This window comes from Vicia villosa, unplaced genomic scaffold, assembly GCF_029867415.1.
Source record: "Vicia villosa cultivar HV-30 ecotype Madison, WI unplaced genomic scaffold, Vvil1.0 ctg.002215F_1_1, whole genome shotgun sequence".
NCBI classification, from domain to species: Eukaryota; Viridiplantae; Streptophyta; class Magnoliopsida; order Fabales; family Fabaceae; genus Vicia; species Vicia villosa.
The window spans coordinates 23,195-36,667 of NW_026705866.1; positions in this window are offsets into that span (position 1 = coordinate 23,195).

Below are 13,473 nucleotides of genomic sequence, written 5' to 3' on the forward strand. Positions count from 1 at the left end.
TTATTTCAATTTTTCGATTTAATTTGTTTAATCATTTTTAATTATTAAAAATCACAAAAACCCTAGAAAGGGTACATTAGGGTTTGCCCGATCCCATTGCCCATTTGGCGAAACATTAACCTTCAATTAATTCTCTCCTCGACCCGACTAAAGCTATTAGTCGCACTAGACGAGAGATAAAAATAATAAAACATTAACGTTAATTCTCCTCTCGACCTGACTAAATCTATTAGTCGCATTAGACAAGAGATAAAAAATACATAAAATTAAAATACATTTTAATTTGCTGCCCGCGACGATCAATCTATCGATCTGAGTAACCAGCAATGCCCCATAATCCGTTAGCTATACTGACCAAATCTATTGGTCATTGCATCTAACGGTGCCATATCAAATCAGGGTTGTACGCCTAAATCTCAAAAAACACTAAACCACGACACTACGGATTTTCATCCTTTTCAATCAGGCAATTCAAATGCCTTTCAAATCACAACTTTCAAAACTACGGCAGGCCATTCAAAAAGCCTTCAAACACCTCCATAATCAATTCTAAGGCGTACAACCCTGTGCCCGAACTACGTTGACTCTGATTCTCCATAAGGTGATACGTAGGCACTTGGTAACAAGGCGAGTCTCCCCCCTTAAAATCTCAATTCAATTCTAAATCTCAATTTTCGCCCTATTCATTCCCTTAGCTATTAAATCCTATTATTTTAGCCATAAACCTTTACCTTAGATTCAAAGCCAATAGGAAAGGGTTGAGGGTGCCTAACACCTTCCCTCAACCTGATTATAATAACTTACCCTGAATCTCATATCTGCGTAGGTTTCCTATTCGCCTTGGTAGAATAGGTTGCGACTCTAAACCTTCAATTTTAGGGCAGGTTGCTACAGCTGGCGACTCTGCTGGGGAATAGTGATAACAAAACTGTAAATTATTATGCTCCTAGGTTTTGGCAGGGTTTAGGTTTTTGGCAAACCTTTTTAGGTTTTCGGCAAACTTTTTTAGGGTTTGGCAAATTTGCCAAAATTAGGGTTGTGAATTAGGGTTTAGGTTTTATTTCTTTCCTTTTCTATTTAAATATTTAAATTTTTATTTATATATTTATTTGCAATTTCCAGGGTTTATGGTTTATAAATAAATATTTAAATTGTTTAATCTTATTTATTTATTTATTTACAATTTAATTTGTTTATAGCAATTTTAATTAAATATTTGATTATTTGAATATTTGTTATTTCTTTTGCATTTTTGGGTTGTATATAAATTGTTGTTAAGCCTAAGCGTGGGAATTATAATAATGACCAGAGGGGAATTACATCGCCTACGAGTCTTATTATAATTCCACTCAGAGTGGGTTGAATATCCGGAAAGGTTTGATACGAGGCTCGACCTTGTTGAGGGCTGGACTTGGTATTTGGCTGATCTCTCTGGGAACCAACCCCTAAAACTCGAACCTCATGGACCAATGAGTTGTTCCAAAATCCAAAGAGACAAAAAGTCTCGGCGGCTACGAACGACCCCATGAGACCTTCTAGAACATACCAATGGGAAGGGTAGGCACCCTAAGCCGTTACGTCGAACCTATGAACCTAGGGCTTATGTGCTTACGTGCTTATTATATATGTAATTTATATACTGCAAATGTCTTGCTTCTAATTTTGCAGGTATTCCTACGCACTCCCTGGCCTGCAGGGACTCTAATTCGAGGCCATGTCCTTCCCACGAAGTTCATCTTCGTTTACGCACGTCGATTGGCCTCTCGATGGCCATGCGATCCAGTGACTATTTTGAACAGTCACCATGTGCTTACATCTACGCGTTCCCTAGCCTGTAGGGATTGTATTTCTAAACTCAAATCCTTCGTACGAAGGACATCTTCGTTAGCATACGTCAATTGGCCTCTCGATGGCCATGCGATCTAGTGACTGTCTTGAACGGTCACTCCGTGCTTGCCTCTATGAATTCCCTAGCCTGTAGGGATTCTCTTTTATGACCATGTGTTTTTACAAAGATGTGGCCTTCCCCTGAAGGACACCCTCATTAACGCACGTCGATTGGCCTCTCGATGGCCATGAGAGCTGGTAACTGTCTAAAACGGTCAACTCGTGCTTATTCCTGCGCACCCTCTAACTTGTAGGGTTTGGATTTCCATTTGTACATCTTTCATCCCTAGCCTGTAGGGATTTCACTTCATCCGATATCGTCCTTAGATAAGTTGTGTTCCACACAGAGAACCTTCCCACCAAGGACAACTTCATTGGTACACGTTGATTGGCCTCTCGATGGCCATGAGATTTGGTGACTGTCTTGAACGGTCACCAGCCGCTACCTTCTGCACACTCCCTAATTTAAGGGATTTCCATTGGCGTGTCATAACATCCATCTCGCAAGAATTTCAATAGGGTCTAATGTCGCCTCTAAGGCTATCCCTAGGATTACATGTCACCCGTCTGCATTGCATACACGGAGTTACAATACAAAGATTCCCGCATACCCATGCATTCGCATTTTCATGCAATCGTACATTCGCATCTACATTTACATTTCTATCTTCACCTGCATCCGCACCTACCGCGCTAGCCGGTTTCCCGAGGCTCAAAAAAATCAAAAGGATCGTAGACTATGGAGAAAGAAGGATAAATTATCGAGAACAAACTTGGTCTCACAAGGAGGATAAATCATTGGGAAGGAGCTAAAAAAAAAGGGGATGTCTTTCACCACGCCAGCCGCATGTCCATGCCTTTCCGTAACGGGTTGTCATCGAGCAAGGATTAGTTCAACAAAGAAGTTCCCTCATAGATACACTCAAGATGTATCTAGTCATAAAGGGGTTCATCTTAGAACATACCAAATTTACAAGGACGCTCTACGATAACCTAGGGGCAAGGGTCAGTCCAACTGGGGCAATACCCAGAACAAAGATGCATGACTATGATGGAGGGAATGCGACATATGTCAACCCCACACCAAGGGGAAAAAGGGTCATAGGTGATACTATCCTTAAGAATAGCAAAAGAGGTTCAGTCAAAGGAAACTCATGAAGTTCTGATACGACGAAAACCCACCGCTAACGATTTATTCCCAACAGGTTTGACGTGCCCAAGGAAAATTCGAGGTTACCATTCACTTCTACAAGTTCATCAACTAAGGAGTAAAACAAGGTCAATGGATCTACAAAGGAGATTGTCCCTAGGATCAATATGTGTTTATCATGCTCGGAATTTCGATCCTTACGATCGCTAAGTGTTACTCAAGAAGTTGTACCTTCGGATTAACAATTCTAATGGGATGACCATGCAGGTTTTGGAGTCGATTCATTCGCTCACTACTACGACTTTCTAGTCGCACACTTCTATTTTTAGAATTATTGACAAACTTGAGGGAGAATGACGAATACAAATGACTAAGTCCAGCTAAACATATGCTTTCAAGGTAAGACCGAGCCGAGGATGTACAGGCATTGCTTCAATTCCTAAACAGTGGAGATATAAGGATGTTAATCCCTCGTTACCCCCCCCCCCCCCCCCCCCTCGAGCCAGGAGTTGGAGTTTGTTTCTACTTTTCAAATAAACTTTGATTTTAACCAAGGGCAGGGTAGACTTCAATTAATTCAATGGTGTATTTTGGTTGTCAAGAGAATCAGTCAATCCATACAAGGGTTCAAGCATAAGGATCAAGCAAAGCAATGGTTCGAGCACATCTTCTTCCTCGCATTCATCTAAGAATGAGGAAGTAATGGAGATAACAGTCTTCTTCCTCATTACATCATTCAAGATCGAGGAAGTATCAAAGGCGGAGCTTGCAAATCAAAATCAACATAGCACTCACAACATTCAATATCCAAGGATCAATCTCAAAAGGAGAATTCAAAAGAAAAAGGAGAAAAGCGCCCGCTAAGTCAAAACGGAAAATTTCATAAAAGAAAACAAAAATGACTTAGGCAAAATTTAGGGCATCCCGATGGATCAAACTCAAAGGAATTGGTTCATGCAAAAATAAGGGATAAAAACAAAACAAAGGTGAAATACAAAGGATAATCCTGTGACTGCTAATTCATCGAAGCTTCACATCAATGCTTGGATCTTTACAATATTTTCATCAATGCTTGGATCTCTACTAAGGATTCTGCTCAACATCAAAGCTAAAATGACTCTCTTGCAAACAAAGCACATCCATTGGATTAAGCGAACTTTTAGGATTCGGAGAACATCAAGGAGAAAGGGGTGGGGTAAATAAACTTTGAGCCTTATATCCATTGTTTCTTAAAACTGTGAACCAGGCCAAGTTACAACATTCAAAAGTCCTAATTGAGGCAAGGTTAACCATGAAAGCATTGTTAGAACAAGATTTGTTCTGATCAATTATCTTAGTTTTGATGATAAAAATAATATGAATTTTGCTTAAGATAATATGGTACTCTAATCCAATGCAATTTCCTTTTCAGGAAATATATAAAGAGTATGCATAATTCAGCGCTCAGAAGATGTGTCTCAAAGGGTTCAGCATGCAACATCAGAACATGGTCTGGCAAGACATCAGAAGATGGTCGAAGCAGAATCAGAACATGGGTCTATGGAAGCATCAGAAGAACATGAGATCAGAAGCACTGAAGCTCAGAAGATGGTATCACGCAACAGAAGCACTTCAAGGTCAGAAGATCAGAAGATGCTATGCACCAAGCTATTTGACTCTGATGATATTCAAACGTTGTATTCACAAACATCAGATCAGAAGAAAGTACAAGTGGCAGGCTACGCTGACTGACAAAAGGAACGTTAAAGCTATTAAAGGCAACGTCAGTAGACACAGCGTGAACAAGGCTCGAGGTAGTTGACAAAATCGTATAACATTAAATGCAATGCTGTACGGAACACGCAAAGCATTAAATGCACTCAACGGTCATCTTCTCAACGCCTATAAATATGAAGTTCTGATGAGAAGCAAGGTTACCAACTCTGAACGAATTCTACATCTATTCTGTGAATATCAACTTGCTGAAACGCTGTTTAATCAAAGCTCAGAATCTTCATCTTCATCAAAGCTCACTACATTGCTGTTGTAATATTTTAGTGAGATTAAGCTTAAACGATAAGAGAAATATCACAGTTTGTGATTATAGCTTTTAAGAAGCATTTGTAAACTCTTAGAATTGATTACATTAAGTTGTAAGGAACTAGAGTGATCATGTGGATCAGAATACTCTAGGAAGTCTTAGAAGTTTTCTAAGCAGGTTGTAACTAGAGTGATCGTGTGGATCAGTATACTCTAGAAAGTCTTAGAGGGTATCTAAGCAGTTGTTCCTGGAGTGATCAGTGTGTGATCAGAAGACTCTGGAAGACTTAGTTGCTGACTAAGTGGAAAACCATTGTAATCCGTGCGATTAGTGGATTAAATCCTCAGTTGAGGTAAATCATCTCTGCGGGGGTGGACTGGAGTAGTTTAGTTAACAACGAACCAGGATAAAAATAACTGTGCATTTTATTTTTATCGTCCAAGTTTTTAAAGTTACACTTATTCAAACCCCCCCCTTTCTAAGTGTTTTTCTATCCTTCAATTGGTATCAGAGCGCCGGTTCTAAGGTGCAAGCACTTAACCGTGTTTAGAAAAGATTCAGGAAGAGAAAAACGCTTCAGTAAAAGATGGCTGATGGAACTGAAAAATCTACATCTACATCTGGCTCTGCTGAGCAACACAACGGTAACAATGGTTATACTAGACCGCCGGTATTTGATGGTGAAAACTTTGAATACTGGAAAGATAAACTGGAAAGTTACTTTCTTGGTCTAGAAGGTGATCTATGGGATCTTCTGATGGATGGTTACAAACATCCAGTAAATGCCAGTGGCGTAAAGCTGACAAGGCAAGAAATGAGTGATGATCAAAAGAAGCTTTTCAGGAATCATCATAAATGCAGAACTGTTTTGCTGAATGCTATTTCTCATGCTGAGTATGAGAAAATATCAAACAGGGAAACGGCCTATGATATATATGAGTCCTTGAAAATGACTCATGAAGGAAATGCTCAAGTCAAGGAGACTAAAGCTCTTGCTTTAATCCAGAAGTATGAAGCCTTCAAGATGGAGGATGATGAAGACATTGAAAAGATGTTTTCAAGATTTCAAACTCTTACTGCTGGATTGAGAGTTCTTGACAAAGGATACACCAAGGCTGATCATGTAAAGAAGATCATCAGAAGCTTACCCAGAAGATGGGGTCCTATGGTGACTGCATTCAAGATTGCAAAGAATCTGAATGAAGTCTCTCTGGAAGAGCTGATTAGTGCCTTGAGAAGTCATGAAATTGAGCTGGACGCAAATGAGCCTCAAAAGAAAGGTAAGTCTATTGCATTAAAATCCAATATCAAGAAATGCACTAACGCTTTTCAGGCTAGAGAAGAAGATCCTGAAGAATCAGAATCTGAAGAAGAAGATGAACTGTCCTTGATCTCCAGAAGGGTAAACCAACTCTGGAAGAGCAAGCAAAGGAAGTTCAGAGGCTTCAGAAGTTCAAAGAAATTTGAACGTGGAGAATCTTCTGATGACAGAAGATTTGACAAGAAGAAGGTCATGTGCTATGAATGCAATGAGCCTGGACACTACAAGAATGAATGTCCAAATCTTCAGAAGGAAAATTCCAAGAAGAAGTTTCATAAGAAGAAAGGTCTTATGGCAACCTGGGATGAGTCAGAAGATGATTCAGACTCTGAAGATGAGCAGGCTAACTGTGCGTTGATGGCGACAGAAGATGACGGATCAGAATCTACATCAGAATCAGATTCTGAAGAGGTATTTTCTGAACTTACTAGAGATGAGTTAGTTTCCAGTTTAACTGAACTTCTGGAACTCAAGTCTCAGATTAGTCTCAAATACAAAAAGCTGAAAAAGCTATTTGAATTTGAAACAAAGAAGCTTGAGTTGGAGAATTCTGAATTAAAAGAAAAACTTTTAAAATTATCCAATAATGTTGGATCTCCTTCTGATTCAGAAAAATCCACTCCTAGTCTAAACCATATTCTGAAAGAATATGATTTAAGTTTCAGGAAGTTCTTATCTAGAAGTATTGGCAGAAGTCAGCTAGCTTCTATGATATATGCCGTGTCTGGAAACAAAAGAGTTGGCATTGGTTATGAGGGTGAAACCCCATACAAACTTGAACCTGTTGATGAAATGAAACTCACATACAAGCCATTGTATGATCAGTTCAAGTATGGCCACTCCCATGATATTAGGCACACTTCACATGCTCAAAGTTTTCACATAACACACACCAAAAAGCATGTGACACAACCTAGGAAATATCATGAGACTCACATTAAAAATTATCATGCTGTTCCTCCTATTGCTTACAATGTCAAACCCAAGTTCAATCAGAACTTGAGAAAATCTAACAAGAAAGGACCCAAGAAGATGTGGGTACCTAAGGATAAGATTATTCCTATTGCAGATATCCTTGGCTGCAAAAAGGACAAAGCACAACATGTCATGGTACCTGGACTCTGGATGCTCACGACACATGACAGGAAGAAGGTCTATGTTCCAAGACCTGGTGCTTAAGTCTGGAGGAGAAGTCAAGTTTGGAGGAGATCAGAAGGGCAAGATAATTGGCTCTGGAACTATAAAGTCTGGTAATTCTCCTTCCATTTCTAATGTACTTCTTGTAGAAGGATTAACACATAACCTCTTATCTATCAGTCAATTGAGTGACAATGGTTATGATATAATCTTTAATCAAAAGTACTGCAAGGCTGTAAATCAGAAGGATGGCTCAGTCCTATTTACAGGCAAGAGGAAGAATAACATTTATAAGACAGATCTGCAAGATCTTATGAGTCAGAAGGTGACTTGTCTTATGTCTGTTTCTGAAGAGCAGTGGGTCTGGCACAGAAGATTAGGTCATGCTAGTTTGAGAAAGATTTCTCAGATTAACAAACTGGATCTTGTCAGAGGACTCCCTAATCTGAAATTCAAATCAGATGCTCTTTGTGAAGCATGTCAGAAGGGCAAGTTCTCCAAACCTGCATTCAAGTCCAAGAATGTTGTTTCTACCTCAAGGCCATTAGAACTCCTGCACATTGATCTGTTTGGCCCAGTCAAAACAGCATCTGTCAGAGGAAAGAAATATGGATTAGTCATCGTAGATGATTATAGTCGCTAGACGTGGGTAAAATTCTTGAAACACAAGGATGAGACTCATTCAGTGTTCTTTGATTTCTGCATTCAGATTCAATCTGAAAAAGAGTGTAAAATCATAAAGGTCAGAAGTGATCATGGTGGTGAATTTGAGAACAGATCCTTTGAAGAATTCTTCAAAGAGAATGGTATTGCCCATGATTTCTCTTGTCCTAGAACTCCACAGCAAAATGGAGTTGTAGAACGAAAGAATAGGACTCTGCAAGAAATGGCCAGAACCATGATCAATGAAACCAATATGGCTAAGCATTTCTGGGCAGAAGCAATAAACACTGCATGCTATATTCAGAATAGAATCTCTATCAGACCTATTCTAAATAAGACTCCCTATGAATTGTGGAAGAATAAAAAGCCCAACATTTCATATTTCCATCCTTTTGGATGTGTATGTTTTATTCTGAACACTAAAGATCATCTTGGTAAGTTTGATTCCAAAGCTCAAAAATGTTTCCTTCTTGGATATTCTGAACGCTCAAAAGGCTACAGAGTATACAATACTGAAACATTGATTGTGGAAGAATCAATCAATATCAGGTTTGATGATAAGCTTGGTTCTGAAAAACCAAAGCAGTTTGATAATTTTGCAGATTATGATATTGACATATCAGAAGTTGTTGAGCCAAGAAGCAACGCATCAGAAGCAGAGCTTCTCAGAAGCAAAGAATCTGAAGATCAAGTATCAGCTTCTCTGGACAATCTAAGCATTTCTGAAGAACCACCTGTCAGAAGATCATCCAGACTCACTTCTGGTCATTCAGAAGATGTCATTCTTGGAAAGAAGGATGATCCAATCAGAACAAGAGCATTCCTTAAGAACAATGCAGACTGCCAATTAGGTCTTGTATCTTTGATCGAGCCAACTTCTGTTGATCATGCTCTAGAAGATCCAGACTGGATAATTGCTATGCAAGAAGAACTGAATCAGTTTACAAGGAATGATGTTTGGGATCTTGTTCCTAGACCAGATGGATTCAATATAATCGGTACAAAATGGGTCTTCAGAAACAAGCTCAGTGAGAAAGGTGAAGTGATAAGGAACAAAGCCAGACTGGTGGCTCAGGGTTATAGTCAGCAAGAAGGGATTGACTATACAGAAACCTTTGCACCAGTGGCCAGGTTAGAATCTATTCGTCTATTAATTTCATTTGCCACTCAACATAACATCACTCTCTATCAGATGGATGTTAAGAGTGCCTTCTTAAACGGTTATATAGATGAAGAAGTTTATGTCCATCAACCTCCTGGTTTTGAAGACTCTATGTCTCCTAATCATGTTTTTAAATTAAAGAAATCGTTGTATGGATTAAAACAAGCTCCCAGAGCTTGGTATGAACGGTTAAGTTCTTTCCTTCTGGACAATGGTTTCACTAGAGGAAAAGTGGACACTACTCTCTTTTGTAAAACCTTTAAAAGGGATATTTTAATTTGTCAAATATATGTAGATGATATTATTTTTGGAACATCTAATGCTACACTTGGAAAGGAGTTTGCTGAGTCTATGCAGGCTGAGTTTGAAATGAGCATGATGGGAGAACTCAAGTATTTCCTTGGAATACAAATAAATCAAACATCAGAAGGAACGTATGTTCACCAAACCAAGTATGTGAAGGAACTTCTGAAGAAGTTTAATCTTCTAGCCTGCAAAGAAGCCAAAACTCCTATGCATCCAACATGCATCCTAGGTAAGGATGAGGTAAGTAAGAAGGTAGATCAGAAGTTATACAGAGGTATGATTGGATCTCTTCTATATTTGACTGCTTCTAGACCTGATATTCTGTTCAGTGTTTGTTTGTGTGCTAGATTCCAATCAGATCCTAGAGAATCTCATTTAACTGCTGTTAAGAGAATTCTAAGGTATCTGAAAGGTACTACTAATGTTGGCTTAGTTTACAGAAAATCTAAAGAATACAACTTAGTAGGATTCTGCGATGCTGACTATGCTGGAGACAGAATTGAAAGAAAGAGTACTTCAGGAAGTTGCCAATTTCTTGGAAGTCATTTGATCTCCTGGTACAGCAAGAAGCAAGCAACTATTGCTCTATCAACAACAGAAGCAGAATATGTCGCTGCTGCTGGTTGTAGTACACAGATGCTCTGGATGAAGAGTCAGTTAGAAGATTATCAGATATATGAGAGTAACATTCCTATATTCTGTGATAATACTTCTGCTATATGTTTATCTAAGAATCCTATTCTTCATTCAAAAGCTAAACATATTGAGATTAAACATCATTTCATAAGGGACTATGTTCAGAAGGGTGTTATTTCTTTAAACTTTGTGGATACAGACCATCAATGGGCTGATATCTTTACAAAACCCCTGGCTGAAGATAGGTTTAAGTTCATTCTGAAGAACATCAGTATGGATTTATGCCCAGAATGAGAAGATGAGAAGTTCTTATGTATGAGTATCTTCTGAAATGAATGTGATTTTTATCAGAAGTTCTGATTGAAATCTTTTAGAAAATATGATTCGGTTATTACTAACGTTTCATTGTCTAAGTTGATTCAGAACCTCTTTTAAAGCAAAAACAGCTGTATCGTTTTATCTTGGGATAGTAAACCTGTCATTACTGTTCATGGATAAGCGCGCGTGCAGTTGAAGGGACGCCGACCATAGGTAACTGTGCTAGTCACCTCATTTGTCTTTATTATCTCTCCTCATTTCACGCAACATTAAATGCTATTCATCAATTGCTTCATTTTATTTTCTTTTAAATACTCTTCAAACGTTTTTTGTTTTCCTATCTCTTTGCATTCCTCTTCAAGTTTTTTTTTTCTCTCTCTCGCTTTTCTTCTCTTGCTCAAAATTTTTTTTTTAAAAAAAAAAACCTAGCGTTCATCTTGAATCCTTTGTCTGGACCTCTTAGTCATGCTCTAAGCTTGTTGAAAATCTATGACTCAAAGACGGCAGATCTCTGTATATCTCGGGATGGCTCTCCTAATACCTCTCAAGTCAGACCTCTTCTTTGATGTTGTTATCAACTTTCATCCAAAGACAGAAGACTTTCTCGAGTTATGGGAAGAGGTTAAGAATGCTATTCTTAACTTCGATGTTGAGGGAAAGCCCCGTTTGCTACAGCAGTTCTCTGTTTGTGAACTGTCCATCTCTTCCTCTTTGGTCTCTAGGATCTCTCCTACAGTGGAGGTTCTAGTCTGGAAGACAAGAAGTCCTCAGGGACTCTTGATGGGTTGACACAGAATGTGTCTAGCTAGGGTTTTGTTTTTAATTTTTGTAGTCATTTCCTCTTTGGATGACTTTTTATGTATTTGCTAGGAATGTTTCTCATCTTGTTAAACATAGGAATCTTCTGTAATCTTTGTTTTGATTATCAATGAAAAAGTTTCTTTGTTTTTACATTCTAGTAATTTTATTTGTCGTTTTATACATCTGAATCTTTTGAAATATTCTTTTTGATGTTATGACAAAAAGGGGGAGAAGATAAATGATAAATGATTTGATTAATCTATCAGTTGCTGGGTAAAGCTCCCACACATTTACTAACGAGAACTGCAAGTTCTATATGGTTTAAGTGTTTTGCAGGTATATAAAGAAGAGAATCTTCAGAAGCAAACACAAGAAGCAAAACCATAAGAAGTGTTATTCTGTAAAAAGAATAAGCTCTTGGAAACTGAAGCAAGCTGAGTGCTATCAAGCTTCAGATATCAGAAGCAAGAAAGAAGAATGAATCAGAAGCATGGATAATAGAATTTGATCCATATTTGTCTATTTGCTTTGACAAAATTCTATTTGCTCTGATACATTATTTTAGCCTATATAGCTCTGATATATATATATATATATATATATATGGCTCTGATACATATCATGTGTTTTAATAAACATTTTATGTTCTGACTCATTCATGCTGACTTTTGTCGTTTAGTTTTTGTTCTGTAACATTTCAGGATGTAGAGATGCTCTGATGATGCTCTGGTACATTCAACAATGTTCTGATACAAATCTAGCATGAAGTGATGTTGGTAGACATTCAAAGCTCTGAAGCTATCCGAGGGAAGCAGAAATCAGAAGCTGTGAATGCTCTAAAAGATCCAGAAAACTCAAGTTCTGAAGCTGTCCTGAATGGAAGCAGAAATCAGAAGCTGTGAATGTTCTGAGGATCAAAGAAATTCAAGTTCTGAAGCTGTCCTAGATGGAAGCAGAAATCAGAAGCTGTGAATGTTCTGAAGATCAAAGAAATTCAAGTTCTGAAGCTGTCCTAGATGGAAGCAGGAATCAGAAGCTATGAGTGTTCTAAGGATCTAAAGAAATTCTAGTTCTGAAGCTGTCCAATGGAAGCAGAAGTCAGAAGCTATGAATTCTCTGAAGGCAGAAGCTTATGTGATCGTCTCTACCGAAATAATCAGGGAAGTCTTTTATTAAAGTTCTTCGAGTATCTATTTCAGGGGGAGATTATTTATCTCAGGGGGAGATTGTTAATCTCAGGGGGAGACATATTCATATGCTTATGCTATAGCTGTGTAATTTGTCTTTTGCCGTCTGCTCTTTCTGATCGCAAATTCATATCATTTATATATGTTTTTGTCATCATCAAAAAGGGGGAGATTGTTAGAACAAGATTTGTTCTGATCAATTATCTTAGTTTTGATGATAACAATAATATGAATTTTGCTTAAGATAATATGGTACTCTAATCCAATGCAATTTCCTTTTCAGGAAATATATAAAGAGTATGCATAATTCAGCGCTCAGAAGATGTGTCTCAAAGGGTTCAGCATGCAACATCAGAACATGGTCTGGCAAGACATCAGAAGATGGTCGAAGCAGAATCAGAACATGGGTCTATGGAAGCATCAGAAGAACATGAGATCAGAAGCACTGAAGCTCAGAAGATGGTATCACGCAACAGAAGCACTTCAAGGTCAGAAGATCAGAAGATGCTATGCACCAAGCTATTTGACTCTGATGATATTCAAACGTTGTATTCACAAACATCAGATCAGAAGAAAGTACAAGTGGCAGGCTACGCTGACTGACAAAAGGAACGTTAAAGCTATTAAAGGCAACGTCAGTAGACACAGCGTGAACAAGGCTCGAGGTAGTTGACAAAATCGTATAACATTAAATGCAATGTTGTACGGAACACGCAAAGCATTAAATGCACTCAACGGTCATCTTCTCAACGCCTATAAATATGAAGTTCTGATGAGAAGCAAGGTTACCAACTCTGAACGAATTCTACATCTATTCTGTGAATATCAACTTGCTGAAACGCTGTTTAATCAAAGCTCAGAATCTTCATCTTCATCAAAGCTCAC